The sequence below is a fragment of the Achroia grisella genome, unplaced genomic scaffold (assembly GCF_030625045.1).
Source record: "Achroia grisella isolate CSIRO2021 unplaced genomic scaffold, CSIRO_AGI_Agris_v1 utg779, whole genome shotgun sequence".
Lineage (NCBI taxonomy): Eukaryota > Metazoa > Arthropoda > Insecta > Lepidoptera > Pyralidae > Achroia > Achroia grisella.
This window is the reverse complement of record NW_026713019.1, coordinates 3331249-3348843: the sequence shown is the minus strand read 5'-3', so window position 1 is coordinate 3348843 and position 17595 is coordinate 3331249. Positions and strand designations below refer to the sequence as shown.

General features: G+C 32.2%; 1 protein-coding gene across 1 annotated transcript in view; it reads left to right on the top strand.

The window, feature by feature from the left end:
* The first annotated feature begins 512 nt into the window (after positions 1-512).
* The window catches only part of LOC131850725 (Ca(2+)/calmodulin-responsive adenylate cyclase), a 95148-nt gene continuing 78065 nt past the window's right edge, over positions 513-17595 (top strand). The window contains exon 1 of the mRNA XM_059201066.1: positions 513-783. The gene's annotated coding sequence lies outside the window, so the exon portion shown is untranslated. The remainder of the gene's footprint in view (positions 784-17595) is intronic.

The following is a 17595-nucleotide window of genomic DNA, read 5'->3' as shown; positions in this document are numbered from 1 at the left end:
TATACATATCACAGAAAGACCGCTTTATGTAAACCTATAATATTTTATTAACATATTTTATTTATGCTAAATTATTTTCTGTCTGTGTAGCGCCAATTTGTGTTAGAATCTTGAAATGTATCTCATGTCATACCAGGCATTATGAAACTGTATTTGTCAAGCTTCGTGCTTCTTTTTTTATAACTTACTTCTATATTTCTGCCTTAGTAGGTATTATTTTTATCATGCTTAGTTACAGACAATAGAGACTTAACACAAAAAATATCTTTGTGTAATGATCATTCCTACTATGCATAATTTTGTAATTAATAGGTACTTTAGTTGACGTAATTTTTCTACCCTCATTGTTCATTCATTCATTCTTTGACTTTGTTGACCGGCAGCAGATATTACACGGTCATTGAGAAAAGACACGTACAAAAATCTACCCGCGCACCGCACCACACCACCGCAAACCCCCGGACGCCAGGTTACCCGACCAATAGCGCGCGTTCGCCAGTCATCGAGCGGCTGTCGTTGTAAGCGCGTTTCTGCGAGAAAATATTTTAATAACATTGTTGAAATGACATGCGCGCAGTTATTCTAAATTTGTGACTAAAAACATACAAATTAAGTGGATTTCAGTGGTCGAACAAAGTGACAGTGCTGTGTTTTTCGATAATCCTTTGTAAGCTTTTTGATCGCGTATGTTTTAAACATTGGTGCAGTGTTTATGTTCTAACCGAGGCGCCCGTTTCGTCCGGCGTGCTGGAGGGACGTCGCCCCCGAGGATTCTTAATAGAGGTGAGGCGCTAAGACTTGAACTTGATTATTTTAGCTTTTTGTTGGTTGAGAATAGGAATACACTCTGCGTCTGCGGTAGTCGTAGCTTTGAGTGTGATGATTTATAGTTTGAAGCTCGTTGCTGCGCCGGAGACGAGGTTACTATAACGTGTATAAATCCGGTTACCGGCATCGTATTCGTAATTATTGTTGCACTCTGCATTATTCATTGAGATTTGTCTTCAACATGTAATTAACTTACTGGCCAGCAATTTAATTTGTACTTTTAATTCAGACTTCAAGTTATTTAATTTAGTCTAAAATATAAAATTAAGTTGCTGTAAATTTGTCAACACTTTAACTATAACGTAGGTTTATAACTTATTATTTTAATAGTAAGTACAGAATAGGTTTTAGATTCTATCAACTTATCATTTTATTTACATATAATATATTCGCTTTTTCTTAAGTGTGTCTGTAACTATATTACTCCAGTGTCTATCTAATTAGGTATTGTGTAATTATTTTTATGATGTATTATTACTTACCTTCCTTTCCGTTCCTACCTTCGCCAAAACTGAACTTTTTTCGATGATTCTTTGTAGGTACCTAGAAATATTCCAATTTTTTCGCAAGTAACAATATAAATGAATAAACTGTTTTTTATTATGTGTAACAATATACCTACCTACTAGTCTAGACAGCTTTCTTATCATTACGCACTATCATCTAACTCACAAAATAATACCTAGGTTAGGTCAAATAGCCGGTTTACCGACTACTACGGACATTTTTATGAAAAATTACAATGTAACAAACTTATATACGGTCTTATTACAAAAAATCTGTTAAAACTCGGACGAAACGTGGTCTAAATGGTCGTGGTTTAAACCATTCCTAAAGTTAATACTTGGAATAAACCTAACATTATTACGAATCCAGATCTAACAGAGGACTACTTAGTACTACAGTTAAATCGTTCATTATGTATTCCATACAGAAATCAGTCACTCATGTCTGTCACCGTACAATTACGTTCCATTTTACCAGAAAACTGAAAAGATCAAAAATAATATTAGTTCAAAGAAAAATGTATAAACTAAAAATAAATTTATTTCTATTTATCTATGTCTTCATTATAACTATTTCATTAATATATAATATTTATTAATGTACTATTAGGCTGAAAATCAGTTTTAAATTATAAGTAGGAGTCCTATACGGAGAAAAGGAACGGCGAGATATTTTTATTGGATCGTTCGAATGATGACTATTTCAAAGTCAAATGAGTGAAAAAATAACAATTAACGTCTTTTATATGTTTTTATTGTCGTAAAATTTGCTTTAAATATTTTTAGTTAATACATTTTTAATTTAGTTAAAATATTTTTCCAAAAACTACAACTAACAATAGAATTTTTAAAATGGAGTTTGTATTTTTGCATTTAGACCACTGTTAAACTAGGGGCATCGCAGGTCTAACTTTAGACCATAGACGAATCACGATTTAGAGATAAACTTCATTTTGTAATAAGGAATACATTGGTGAATGGTTTATTACTAGTGCTAAACCAGATTTATCTTTTTGTAATAAGGCCGATAAAGATTAAAAGATTGTTTTAGTATGTTGCATGAGATTATCGGCATAAATATCACCAGGGTTCATATCCTTTTAAATATTATACAATGCATTTTAGTGATCGGAAAGCATCAGTTGTCGACCATTAATTTTATCCATAGAAAAATATTAATTTTCTGTCGTTTCATTCTGGTGATTTTGCTATGTCGTAAACCTCCCATTTGACAGATATGTATATATATGTATATATGGACCCGCTGTAATCCGGCCCCCCTTGTAGTCCGACATGCTCTATTATTTATTATTGAATATTTTTTTGACAATATACTTCATAGTGCATATACATACATACATATATAACATAGAATCTTATCACTGGATCTGTGATTTATTAGATTACAAGATACTCTTTTGTAAAAAAAAAAAATTGCTCTGTAGAGGACCCTTAGGCAGCACTCTATAATCTATAACAAATTCGATGGTCCGACACTGCCCTGCAAAACGTTTGTCCGATAACCGGGGGTCCACTGTATATATATAGAATCGTCTGTATGTACCTACACTTTTGATGCGATTTATACCTTAACTACGTGGTAAGTAGCTATGTGTTTGAATAAATATAATACCTTTTGAAATTTACCTATTTTATTAATATTTCAGGAATAACTGCATGAGATTAACTCACGATATTCAAAGAAAATCATTCATAATAAATCACCTGTGTGTGCGAAGTTACTACCGCTCTTTGCACTTAGTATTGGCTATTTTATTTATAGACAAATACAACATTAGAAAAAGATTCACACACATACAATAGTGAACAAAGAAATATTACAAGTACCCATGCAATTTATATGAACAGATTTTTTTTTCATTTAGCGGTATATTTAATTAACAATTGTGTCTTTATGTCGGAAGTAATTATCCTGTTTCTGTATTATTATTATTACATATAATAATTTCGTGAAATCGTGACAAGGAAACTTCTTCACATATTTCAAAGAATACGTTGTTAAATTTGGGTCAACATATGTGCTAAAGAAAATCGAGAAAAATACTCCAAGAGTGAATATTAATTTTGTGAATAGTTAGAACAATACGCCGCGGCGCCGCGCCGCCTTCCTTTTTTATTAGTTAATTTATTTAATAAGACTATATCTGGCGTCGTCGTGTTGATATTTTATTCATTGTAATCGTTTAGTTATTATCAATAGATGGCGCTTATTAATGTACAAGTGCTCGAAGTCTCGGGTACAACTAAGTAAATGAGAGAATGATTTGTCAAACTATGTATGTATGTATGTATGTATTATTCTTAGGTAGGTATATTATTATTAATCGTTAAGTTTACATGGAAATCTTTCTATAGTTTCTTTACCTATTCATTAATTCTGTAGACCGACATTTTAACTATAAGATATACTAAGATTGTTCACTATTATGTAAATATATTTATGGCACATTAGGAAAACTACCGAATTACAAGACTTTTATTTATAATTAAACGTACAGTTAATTAATTTATAGCCTATTTTCTACATATTTTCACTTACTACAACTATGGTCTGTTAATATGAAAGATTCCATATTGTAAAAATCTTAATAAATTAAATATACTTCTCGTAATGGCGTTCAATTAAGTAGTAAACATCACAATACATCATTACCGGTCGTAGTGAATTACTTATCGCTGTTTCTGAAATAAAATGTTGTTTATTTTATATTTCAATGAATTGTTTAAGTATTTTGTAATTGTATGTATGTTATACAATATGTCTCGAAAATCGATCGCTTAGTAGTCGATTTACTAAGTTATTTATGCACTTACCAATAATTTATAGATTTAAATATATCTCTATGGGTCAAATAAATCGATAAATTGTTGCAGTTGTTAAATATTCTGTACATTTTTTAAAAATGTACAGAATATTTATAAACGAACTGTTTTGGCAGAGTATGTTTTAGTTTAAAAAATACTCCGACAAAACGGTTCGTTACATAAAACTTGGAAACAAAAATCTATCTAAGCTCCAGAAGCATTTTGAATAGCAAGTTATCATATATATATATTCCAACAGAATTCGGAAATGGCTTAGGTACTTATACATTTTAGAGATAATGAACTGTTATAGGACTTTCTTAGTCTAGGAGGCAGAGCAGTGGTCTTCAGCAGGTGCTGATAGAAAGCTGAAATGAAGATTAACGATTTTCCTTTTCGTACTAGTTGTGCGATTTGCGAGATATTACTCAATCGAGAGAGAAATTCAAAATACTGAATGTTTTCTCTGCGTAGTTTTCTACGTTACGTTATGTACACCTATAACACTAACTTTAAACATCCTTGCGTAGTACATAATACCTATATATATATTTTTTTTTGATGACTTAAGGATCATGAGATAAAATGTTCTTTACGAACACGATTTTTTATTTTATTATACTAAGAAGTAAACACTGCGTCGAGACATTAGTGAACGCATATCACAGTATATAAATTATTTAAAACTACCTACTTGAAAAATTATTGTATTATACGTCTTTTTGCAAATTTATACTAATATTATATTGTATTATAAGAATATTGTTACTAACATGTTTTCTGAAATGAAAAAAAAATTTTTATTAAATTTGTTTAGCCCAGTTTGTAATATTTTGAAGTGTAGGTTAGGAGTTAGATTTAACGTCACGTTGCATTGCGAGTGGCCGGGCCGGGCTGGGCCGGGGCAGGTTCTGGGATCGTAACCCAGTTTCGCGGGTCACACTCATGCTGTCGGCGCTAGCGAGGCGAGTTAACCCGGCGGATTGTTCATTCGTTCGGCCACTTCGCTCAAAATGGCTCAGTACTAATATGTATGAGAGGTTGCAATCGCTAAATAATGAAATAGCCATTAATTCAAGTATAAATAGCGCCCACAATAAATAAATAATGAGATATTTGAAACAAAGGTTGTGTCACTAATTGTTATTTTAACGAATGATGTTAGGTTGGTGCTTGAATTAGCAATAATGGTATGTGCTGACAGATAATATACTTAATGGGGATGAATTTAGGTCGCTTAGGCCTTAGAGGCAAATTAACTAGAAATTAATCACAAACATTTTTAGGGATGACGGCGCGAAGGTCAACAGTTGACATTGCCAGCAATGGTCCCTGTGCTAACAAGGTCATTTCCCATTTTAAAAGTCGATTAGACATCGATTTACAAGTTAAATATGTACATTATCTTTAGGATTGAAGTCACTAATAAAACGGCAGGCTTAACGTTTGCACAGTCACGACATCAGATAAAGCTGTATTTTAAACAATACGATCTAGTTATTTGTTATGCAAACAGTTGAAATCAAGATGATTCATTACGAAACTGAATGTCGCTCTGTCGTTTCCCTGTTTAGTGCTAACATTTGTTTTGTAAATATTAAACGGAAGTAAAACCAGGAAAACCGTAAACATACGATCTAAAAGTAGGTTAAGCAAGCTAGTTAGCTATGAGCTTATAATTGAATCTCTACGGATCTTACACCTAGGTAATGCAGGTAGATTAATCTTAGTTGCTGTATTCTCTAGATAAGTAATCTACTCTATTCTATATCTTACTATGATCCTGAAACAGCTATTACACAGATTTTCTTAGTAATTACACTAATAGAGCTCACAGCTATTCTTCTAGAATTTGATAACCGTAGATTATTATAGTCTAATGAGAACTATCATAAAGACAAATAGTACAGAACAAAAGCTTGAAGAAATCATAAGTTAGGAAGGACATATGCAATATTTGCGAGTTTTAAACTATAAGAACAACTGGAAGAACAATTCTATTGTAGCAGAATGCATCGAGTATTACAATAATGCTCTTATGATATATCCAGAATACTCCTAAAGTGGTACAACGCTTTCCTTTGTTAAATTTATATCCATCATCCTTTATCAGTTATCATTTATATGATAAACCACACCAATCATGGAGATCATAAAATTGACCTGCATATGGTACTACTCAGTGCTACATCTGAGGACTACCATGTTTGCTGTTTCTGCCACGTCATGTTGCTCTCGTATTTCACAAGATCAATACATTCTCTGATTGGTGTTACTTCTGTTTACATAGTCGTCGGTGCTTTTGTTACAAAAATATGTAAATATTGGCCTAGACACAAATTACGAGATACACATGTATAACGTGCATGACAGTGGTATCAGGGGTGCTACGTGATAACGTGATGTAGCGTTGTTAGTGTATAAAGTCGACGGATACCGTATACCATCTTGAAGACCGTCATTCGTTTGCTATTACAATTACGTAAAATAAGACTAACCCAGATAAAGCACATATATGCAGATTACTTCAAAATCTAAACAAAACTTGACTACACCCGCTTAGGTCATGATATCGGTTAGTCATCTACCAGTTCCATCACTGCAACGTGTAGGTACACTACTTATATACATTTATATAAATATACGATCAATTCTTTATACTGTATATGCGAAAGTATTTCTATCTGTCTGTGACAGAATATTAATTTGATGTGGGATTATTGTATCAGGAGGATGGTCATAGTACTATCTTTTAGCCTCAAAGGCAGACAAAGTCGCTAGTAACAGCTAGAGTATGTATACATACATATATATGTATGTACTGCAATCATGGACTGACTATATTTGCTTCCTATAAGTGCTCCCTCGTGCAAGACATTTTCTGTTATTTATCTATCTAACACCATGGTGCGGATATATTGATTATATTATTCATTAATGAGCCGACCACATTCGATGTGCAAAGGCAGCGAATCACATGCACCTGTATTTTCGTAAAGGTAATATACACTGCATAGCACACATTTTTAATGTAAGTGGAAGTGTTCAGCAGCTAATAGAATGTGGAAACCATAATGTTATGGGTAGTAACAAAATGGACATCACAAAATCCATTGTAACACCAGTGGTTGTCAAGCGTTTCTGAGGACTAAGGTTTGTCTTAATACTCTGTAATTTCAGCTAAACATTCGTCTATATAGTCGTTAATCTCAAATTAACTCTCTCAAATAACATTTTGGCAAATGGTTTGTTGGCTTCCTCTTAATACATCGCGTGTCGTAGGCTTATACACATTGTAAGAAATTCAGTATGTCGCCTACAAATACATATTGAGTTAGTATAGTAAAATTATTTAAAAAAGAAATCAATAAGATGGTATAAATAGAAAACTATGCACTTATTTACGCCTTTAGAATTATAAAAATCATTTATAAAGTTAGTTAATTCATTACCTATATTTGTATTTATATTACATATAAAAATACTTATTCTGGTTTAGTGCCTTACCCTTTTTTACATGAAATCGTAACAAGGCCAACATGTGCATGAAATATTTTTCCATTATAATTAATGCGATGCTGAACCCAAAACAATACATCCTTGAAAGCTCGTCGTTTAGCAAAGAAAAACATTATTCAACAATGTTGGTAAGTGTACAAACTCATGTTATGTCCAAGACGACCTCTGGAACTTGATCGCCTTGAAACCTTGTGTGAATAACAATTTGAAAGACGAATAAGTACAAATTTTGAGTGTTTCCTTATTTCCTGTCCATGTGTTTGATGTCCGTTACTAAGGTTTGATGGACCAATTGCAACGACAATAAAATATTCTTTAGTAACCATGGAATATTTGTCGAGTATCCAGTACGACGATTATAACTGAGACAATTCTAAATGGTACCCGAATATTTCACCAACAAGATGTACCCATTTTGAAATTTCAAAGAAAAGTGTGATACATTAAATTGGTGCACCAACAAATGAGTATAAGAGTGTACCCAGCTTTCGGTCGCCATTTTAATTTAATTATTTGACGATTTTATATTTTATCTAATCGAGTATTGGTCAAGTCATTAAAACTAAATTTAATAGTCGGTATTTATTAAAATATGTAGAGTTAGTTTCTAGATGTGCAATTGTGCATATACATAAATTTATGAAAATATAACTAACAAATTTAAACTAAAAAAAATAATTTGAATAAAAATATGTAAAAAATCTAATAAGGTAAACGCCTTTACATCAAAAAAGTAACTTTTGATTAAATTTGTATATTAATCTTTCTATGTGTATAACACTGTTATGTGTGTCCTCTGAAGCTATTGTATTCTGGCAATCCTACATCGGTTTTTGGAAAGGTGTAGGTCAATGTAGTCATCAATTTTCATACACTCACAAACGTAATTTATTGTCAATGTTCCGGTCTAACGTATTTTGTACTCTATTTTATTGTCTGTTTGAAGATAAGTAAGACTAGAGAACACTGTCACAAATAGGAAATATTTAATGGTAATATGCGTTATCTTTTTCTTATATTTTAGTACAGACTTCGTAGATACCACATCCCAAAAGATAATTCAGTAAATTAATATTATATTGATTACGTTACTTACTTTACACAATACATTTTATTGTATATTTTAGTTTAATGTTTTTGTATTCACAAAAATCTATATATATTATTACACTTTCCAAGTAATAACATATCATACATATGTTATTACTTAGAAAAAAAATTACTATAACTAAGATATATCAAATAGAATGTATAATACATGCGAGTTCGCAAACATTGTTTAAATATTAATTTTCTCTAATATTGTGATTAATCTCGACCAAGTTAAGAAGTCTGCCATAACAATTTTATAACTTTCTTCTGAAATGAGGCACATGTTGGATCGTACAATATAATCGTATTAACTATTAAGGTATCTATATATATATATTTCTAGGTTGAAATAATGATGTAAAAATAAATATACTTTATCAAAGTAATTTATTTTTACATATAATAATATCGTAAAATCGAGGCGAAACTGTTTTTGCTTTAAGGTTTAACGTAATAATTGCTGGAGGATTTAGGATATATTAAATTTCTACAGAAGATGTTGTTAAATATCAATCAAATATGTTAAATATCAGGGTCAATGTTTAGTTTAAATAGAACTAATAAAATCACCGCCTAAACCTATGAGATAATAAATTTTGTGAATATTTTCAGTAATCCATCTGCGGTTTTAATTACTTATTAAATTATTAAACATTATATAACAATAATAGCTATCACAAAGACGCGGGCATAACTAGTCTATAATAAAACTGTTTAATCATACTTTATTTTTAGGTAGAATGTAGAATGTTGATTTCCCCTACGAATATATTTTGTTAAAAAAACCGACTGACATCGAGATAAAACACACTGTAAACAAAAATTGAAAGAGAAAGAATGATGATTCGTTCGGTAGGTGTATAGACACCTTAACCAACTAAACTATAATTATATAGCGGGCAGCGTGGGGAGTGAAGAGCGGTTATAGTTTCATCGGAATACGGGGCGGCAATTATTGCGATTTAATAAACTAACATTTTTCTGGTAAAATCTTGAAAAGCATTTATTTTATTAGGTGACAAATAATACATTTATAATAAAGCACCATTTCTTGAATTTTACAATTTTTTTACCAGTAAGAGGAATTTATTATAATTATTATTCTAATAGGAGGCCACCCCCTCCTATTATAACTTCCATTGGTTTTAATATGAAAAGAAAATGTAAATTGTTCAATAAATGCATTATAGAAATTAGCTTTAATATCTTAAAATATTGTATGTGTTTATATAAACTAAAGGCTTAATCCTTTCATTAAAATTCATGGTAATGACGTTAACGATGAGTATTCATTGGTTATTATATCATAGAGGATTATATACACAGAGTGAAAGTTTTCAGCCCGTGCTTATTCTGAGAAGATGCGGTTGCATTTATCCATCCTCAGGAATGGCAACGTATGAGACACATTACACATGGATGACCTATTATAATCTGTGAAACAGTTATCGGCGATATAGGCGAGATTTATCACTAACTAATCTGTAGGCCATCAGCAATTTTTTGCCAAACCAGTTATATTAAAAAAGAAAAAACACTAATACCAGCGCCTAGTTTGAGCCAGTGCTCAAGCGTATACAGTGTGTCTCTATATATTCTATACTGTGTACATGTCTGATTCATCGATCAGACCATTGATGTGAGTATTGACATTCTTGTCTCTACTTTTCATTATAATCATAACAAAAAACCAGTGTGGTAGCGAAGAGTGAATCGAATATGACTTGTGATGTACCTATTATGATGTAATATTTGTTTTAGGTAACATTAACATAATGTCATAAATTTGCAGTATATTTCTTAAATGTTTCCGATATTGTTTGCATACAAAGAAATTTGAGTTCGGTTTTTTTATGTTCTTGATATGGCATAGAATTCCAATTAAATAAAAAAAATATTAAAACTGTCTCTCTGATGGTAAGTGGGAACTGTCGCATATATGATGAACAGCACAAGTGATACCACTCATGTGTGTCCATTCCAGAGGACTAATGTCTCTTATCCTGTAAAAGCATGTATAAATGCACAGTTGTCCTCAATTAGAACTAGGGTTCATGATTTCTCGAGCTTTTCAATTTCTCGGGTCTCGAGAATTCTCGAGGTCAATTTCTCGGGTCTTCTCGGGTTGTCGAGAAATTTACATTTACGTACGTTTTCTCATATTATTTGGTTCCAATAACGTCAAAAATTCAGTGGTTTTCCTCTCAAATAAAAGTATCAAATTAAACTTTTATTGAGTATATTTAAAATAATTAATATTATGAATATTTTTTTTTAAATAGAGAAATAATATTAGGTCCTTACATATAAAATTGGCGTTTTGTCGTACTGGCCACTTGGCCCTGGCCTACTGATCTCAAATATGTCCTCTTTGGTTAGGAATTCCATTTCCAAATTTATACAGCTATTCACTTTGGGTCACTCACAGCATACAAAATGAAAAACTTAAAATATCGCGTTATTTACGAGTACGAGTTCCGCTGTGGCACCAGTGCTACACGGTGCTAAACGATTCGAAGTATTAATGATGTGTATGGCAGTGGTCTCGCAAAAAGAAAACACGTGCATTTTAGTTCCAACGTTTTCGTTCTGGAAATTTCGACCTGCAATGCAATCTCTGTGGGCGGCCGGAATCCAAGGTTGATAATGAAGAATTGAAGACTATTGTGGAAGCGGATCCATCGCAAACCCGTCCGAGTTAACTGCAGGCTGCGGTATTAGTGACAAAACTGTTTTAATCCTTTAGCAAATTTGGAAGTGTGAAGAAGTATACATACTTCTTAGCGAGCTGTTACTTAGCAACAAACATTATAAATAGTGTCTTTTAAGCTTTTTAATATATTTCTTATAAATAATAAAACATTCCACTGCGCTCAATCCTGATTTACTTAATATGGTAGCAGAGCGATAAACAGTAACGATTTTATGAGAACTAGAGACTTTTATGAGAAGAAAAGAAAATGTCGGTTACAAAAATTAAGCCCTTAACAAAAGAGAACTGCGACACATGGGTAATTCAAGCTGAAGCTATCCTTAGAAGATATAAATTGCACCACAGCAAAAACATTATGGGACAATCTTAAAAGACACTGGTAGCAGAGCGTGGTGGAGCGCATTGGAAAGTTTTTAGAAGAAAGCGGATTCAAACAGAGCGAAGCAGATCCATGCTTGTACATCCGAGTTAGAGAAAATTGAGCCCTTAACAAAAGAGAACTACGACACATGGGTAATTCAAGCTGAAGCTATCCTTGTAAGACATAAATTATGGAAATATATTGATATATCTATTAATAATTTATTTGATGAAGATGAATCAGAATTGTCAGAAAACGTTATACAAACAAGGACTTTACGAGACAGATCAAATATAAATCTTCCTAAGCGTTATGATGATTTCATTATGGCCGCAGTTGAAGATATTGAAAACAAACCCAAAGAACCTGTAACATTTAAAGAAGCAATTCAGTCATCAGATAGGGAAAAATGGCAAGAAGCTATGTTGAGTAAAATAATGTCACTTGAACAGAATGAAACCTGGGATTTGGTGGATCTACCTAAAGTTCGAAAAGCCTTACCCTGCAAATGGGTTTACAAAATAAAAATGAACCCTGATGGTTCTGTCGAATGATCAAAGGTTATTCCCAGAAACCTGGTTTAGATTATGACAAAACATTTAGTCCAGTAGTTCGTTTGAGCACAGTCAGAACACTTTTAGCCATAGCTGCCCAAGAAAATCTGAAACTATATCAGTTTGATGTATCTACTGCCTTTTTAAACGGTACAGTAAGCGAAGAGCTATATATGAAACAGCCAGAAGGCTACCAAGATGGTACGAAGAGAGTCTGTAAACTAAAGCGCAGCCTCTATGGGTTAAAACAAGCGCCTCGGTGCTGGAACACATGCATTGGAAAGTTTTTAGAAGAAAGCGGATTCAAACAGAGCGAAGCAGATTCATGCTTGTACATCCGAGTTAGAGAAAATTCCAAAATATTCCTTGGTCTTTATGTTGATGATGGACTGGTAGTATACGATGAAGCTACAGCAGGAACGGAATTTATAAATGAATTAAAAGCGCGATTTAAAATCACAACAAAGCCTGCATCATATTTCTAGGGATAGAAATTAATGTACAGAAAGATAATACTATAACACTATGTCAAAATGCGTATTTAAAGAAAATTTTAGAGAGATTTGGAATGACTAATTGTAAATTTGCACCAACGCCGATTATTAAAGAAAATTTAGTTAAAGACAAAGACAGTGTTATGCCAAATTTTCCATATAGACAGGCTGTGGGTGCATTATCATATCTTTCAGTAGACACACGGCCTGACATATCATATGCAGTAGGTGTCGCGTCCAGAAACCTTAAACTAAAACATTTCTTTGTAAGAGAATGTGTTAGCAATGGAGATTTCGATGTGAAGCAAGTTTCATCAGAAGAACAGCTAGCCGATATGTTAACGAAAGCCTTTGTTCGGTCCCAGGCTAGAAAAGCTAAGTTCCAAAATAGGATTAAAGAATTTAACTTTAAATTCTTAAAACTTCCGAGGATGTGAAGAAGTATACATACTTCTTAGCGAGCTGTTACTTAGCAACAAACATTATAAATACTATCATTATTCTATGTATAAAAATTATCTCAATAAAAAATAGTGTCTTTTAAGCTTTTTAATATATTTCTTATAAATAACAAAACATTCACTGCGCTCAATCCTGATTTACTTAATAGGAAGGTGAAAAACCTGGAAAAGTAGGTCCTTCATGAATTCAATGGAGTAAATCGACAAACGCGCGTAGCCTGCTGCGTTACTCTAATCAACCGGCATAATAATAAAGGGATTTTAAATCAAATCACTTCCTGTGATGGAAAGTGGATCTTGTACGATAATCGGAAACGCTCATTGCAATGGCTAAACCCTGGCGAATCAACCAAATCCTGCCCCAAGCGAAAATTGGCTCAAAAAATGTTACTTGTGAACGTTTGGTGGACTATTTCCGGTGTTGTTCACTTCAGCTTTCTTAAATCTGGCCAGACGATTACGGCAAATGTGTATTGTCAGCAATTGAGAAACCATGATGGAAAAGCTAGCTGCTAAACAACCGAGGCTGGTCAATCGCCAAGAACGCTTGACCACATACTGCACAACAGACTAACTGTCTGTTGTGCAGTATGTGGTCAAGCGTTCTTGGCGATTGACCAAATTAGAAGAGCTTCAATTGGAAAAATTACCATTTTTTTCGAAATTTGGATAACTTCTTGCAAGGGAAAAAATTAAACTCCGATGGGGCAGTCCAAAGTGCAAAAACAAAAGGCAAAAGTGCATAAATAGAAATGGTACATACTTTGATTAAATAAATATATTATATTTTGAAAATAAATACTTCAGGTTATTCCCTTAAAAACGCCAATTTAAATTTTTTAGGACCTAATTATTCAGACTTATAATTAGGATGACAGCACCATTTTTGGCTGCTTATTTAGAAAAAAAAACAACGTAAACAAAAATAGTTTCTACAAAATAAAAAAATAACATGAAAGAAAACAATAACGTTAATATCTTAAATTATTGCGCCCCCTCGCAAAGGGCAATTTAATTTCTATATAGGTACATTATTTCTCGAGTTCTCGACTTTTCTCGAGCTTGATTTCCCGGGAACAAAACCCATGAATTTCCCGGGAATTCTCGAACCGAGAATTCCCGGGAATGAACCCTAATTAGAACCCAATCTTCACTAAATTAGTAAGCAAGAAACACGAGTAAAAAGAAATCATCGAATTTTTCGGTTTTGTGTGAAGAAATCGGATTACATACATAGATATACCATGAAAGTGGCAGTCTGTGGAAAATCATTTAGCCTATCTAAATGTATTTTTTTAAATTTTCAGCGACCCACTATTGTTGTATTATGTTAAACAGTTGTTGTAATAAAAGTGTTCTGGATCATAGCAGGATATGATTATCTGTAGGACAAATTCCAATCCTTTCGAATTTCTGTAACTATTTAAATCTTAATCACATTTAAATAGTTACAGAAATTCGAAAGAAATTTGACCTACATATAACTACAAATAAGAAATGTATATATTACATTATATTATGAATAGGATTTTATTTCCAATTTAATAAAGAATGTACGAGGATTAAGTTACTGTAACAGACAGGCAGGCATTCATTAAATTCTTAACGGGAAGCTTTATAACACGATTAAACACTTTTATTACCAACTCTAAATGGATTCCGGATGCCTCACTAATTACTCACGAATCATTTTCTCATTTGTTGAATGCTTACTTGAACTAATCACATTGATAACCATAATGATCTTGTACATTAACAATACAAGTTTTTTTCAATTTCGTTCACCTCACTCGACTCTGGTATAGTGACCTCGATTGCTTTGAATAATTTCGACACAAACACACCAAACTGATAATAGGTTTATAATAAAATCGGTAATTTAAAATTCTATGAGCTCGATATACTCTTGTGTATAGATTTGATAGAATTTCAAATTGCAGATGAGTATGATGATGTTAAAATGATAGTATGTTCTTAGATACCTACTTCAGGACGTAGTGCAGTCATAAGCATTAAAAAAAAGTACATTTTTGTGTACCCGGATAATGTTAATATTAAGTACGACTAAATGAAACATCAGGTACCTCTTAGCGACTTCTATTCAAACATTTCTTATCCTATTCAGACCTGATTTATTTTTTACATCCGATGGATTTGGTAAATGCCATGTGTCTAAAGTATAATAAGGAGATCATAAAAAAAATTTGAAAATAAATTAGTAGTACTAAATTGAATAGTTTATAAGTGAACAAATGAATACAATCGTTTTCAATCGGAAATTATAAAATCGTTTTAAATGATATCTTATGTCTACAATTGTGCATGCCAGTTTTGAACGGGTTATGTATTTTTTTAATACGACTGGAATGGCAAATAATCTGAAGGCACATTTATTATAAAATCAATATAATCACGGAGCTACGTGGTCGTCTATATAAAAGAACATAATTTTAGGACCTCATGCTCACAACTTTTATCATTCCTGAAGACTATGTGATGATTCCTAATCTTGTTAATTGAACCTCGACTGAAATACACCTTGCCTACACCTTACACCTAGTAAGATGCTTGGATAGATAGATGAGAGAGCCACCCACGCAGAAACCTTTGTACAAAGTCTGCCTAGTAAATATTACGTCAAGGAATTACGAATGCAAAGTAAAAACTATCTAAAACTGACACTTGGTAGTTCGAAATCTAATTTAAATGTTTATTATTTTATCACTCGCAGAGAATCCGGAGCTATCAGTAAATATTTTCACAAAGATATACCGGGATCGAATTGTTTGCAATACCTTAACACCAGACAAATAGTAAATTACTTTGTGTGTATAAATTTTTATATTTACGCAATCGAACTAAGGACTGTGGGCGGTAAGTTATTCAACTTTTAATTTTATACACAATGGTTAAACAAGTATCATAATAAGTAACAAAAAATATCTAGAAAGTAATAAAAGCCTAAAATTTATGAAGATCTCCATAAATTGTACATGAGAATAATCTCGATCACGTCCGCTTACAAACAAAAAAAGCATCATAATCATTTGTTTAGAAACGACGGCTCAGAATTTTATATAGTAACAACCCTGTTTTTGGATCGGGATTAACAAATGAACAAACAAAATTATTTGTGAGTCACTAGCACAAATTCATATACATTATGATTGGAAAATTGAAATTGGAAGAAAATTAATCTTGTTTAACAAAAAACGTCCTCCGTTGTAATATTAAAATTAGTATAGAACCAATAGGGAAGTAAGTAAACCCAAAATTAATTTATTGTTCGTTCTGCAGATTCTTTCACGGGATGCCATTGAATGATGTTATTGAATTGGATCTTTTTAATTTTTAATGAAGTATGTATATCCAACCTGATACTTACTTAATGGTCGATATATCTTTTTATTATTTTTAAATGTTAGTTGCGGTATGCACTTTACAAGCAATTTTTACGTTATATGTATGCTACATGCCAAACAGATAGACAAACAGAAAAAAATGGTTTTCCGTTGAGCATAGTATGTATGTATTGTGTACATAAACTACGTTACAAATAACTGTTGTACAATTTGAACTCCGTTACGTTTTAAAAAGTATATAATTTTTGCAACAGGTATTTATTAGATTCTATGCAAATCCTTGTACACGTCAAATTGATGGCAATATGAAGCCTTAATATTATCGTAGGATATATAATATTATTGTTATTACGATGTTGGATGTATTATTAAGTAAATTAAGACGGGATTTCGTAATTAACATAGCGTATTTCGGGTCTTTATTATCAACGATACCCATTATGTTATAATTCTCTACTGTACTAATTATTTATTTGTATTATACCTTGTAATTTGTCGTGGAATCACAGAATATAAGTATCAATAACAAACAACTATATAATTATGCAAGCGTGTAATCGTTAATATGCCCATCACGAAAATCCAAGAAGATTGCTGGGCTAAAGTTGAATGATTTCTTGCATGGTATTAAGGATAATATCCTCGTACAAAGTAGTAAAAAAACTCGTATGTTTTCTCAATTTGGCCCTCAAATCTCGTACATCATCGTATTATTCTTACTACCTCGTACCAATTTTCATTTTAAATATACGAGTAGTCTAGTATTATGGGCAAAATTCTGTATCATTTTCTTATACAGCCGGCCTAGAGGACAACATTGATATAGTTACCCACCAAGACTAAAATGCACTGTCCGAACCACTTAGGTTCCAACGTGTG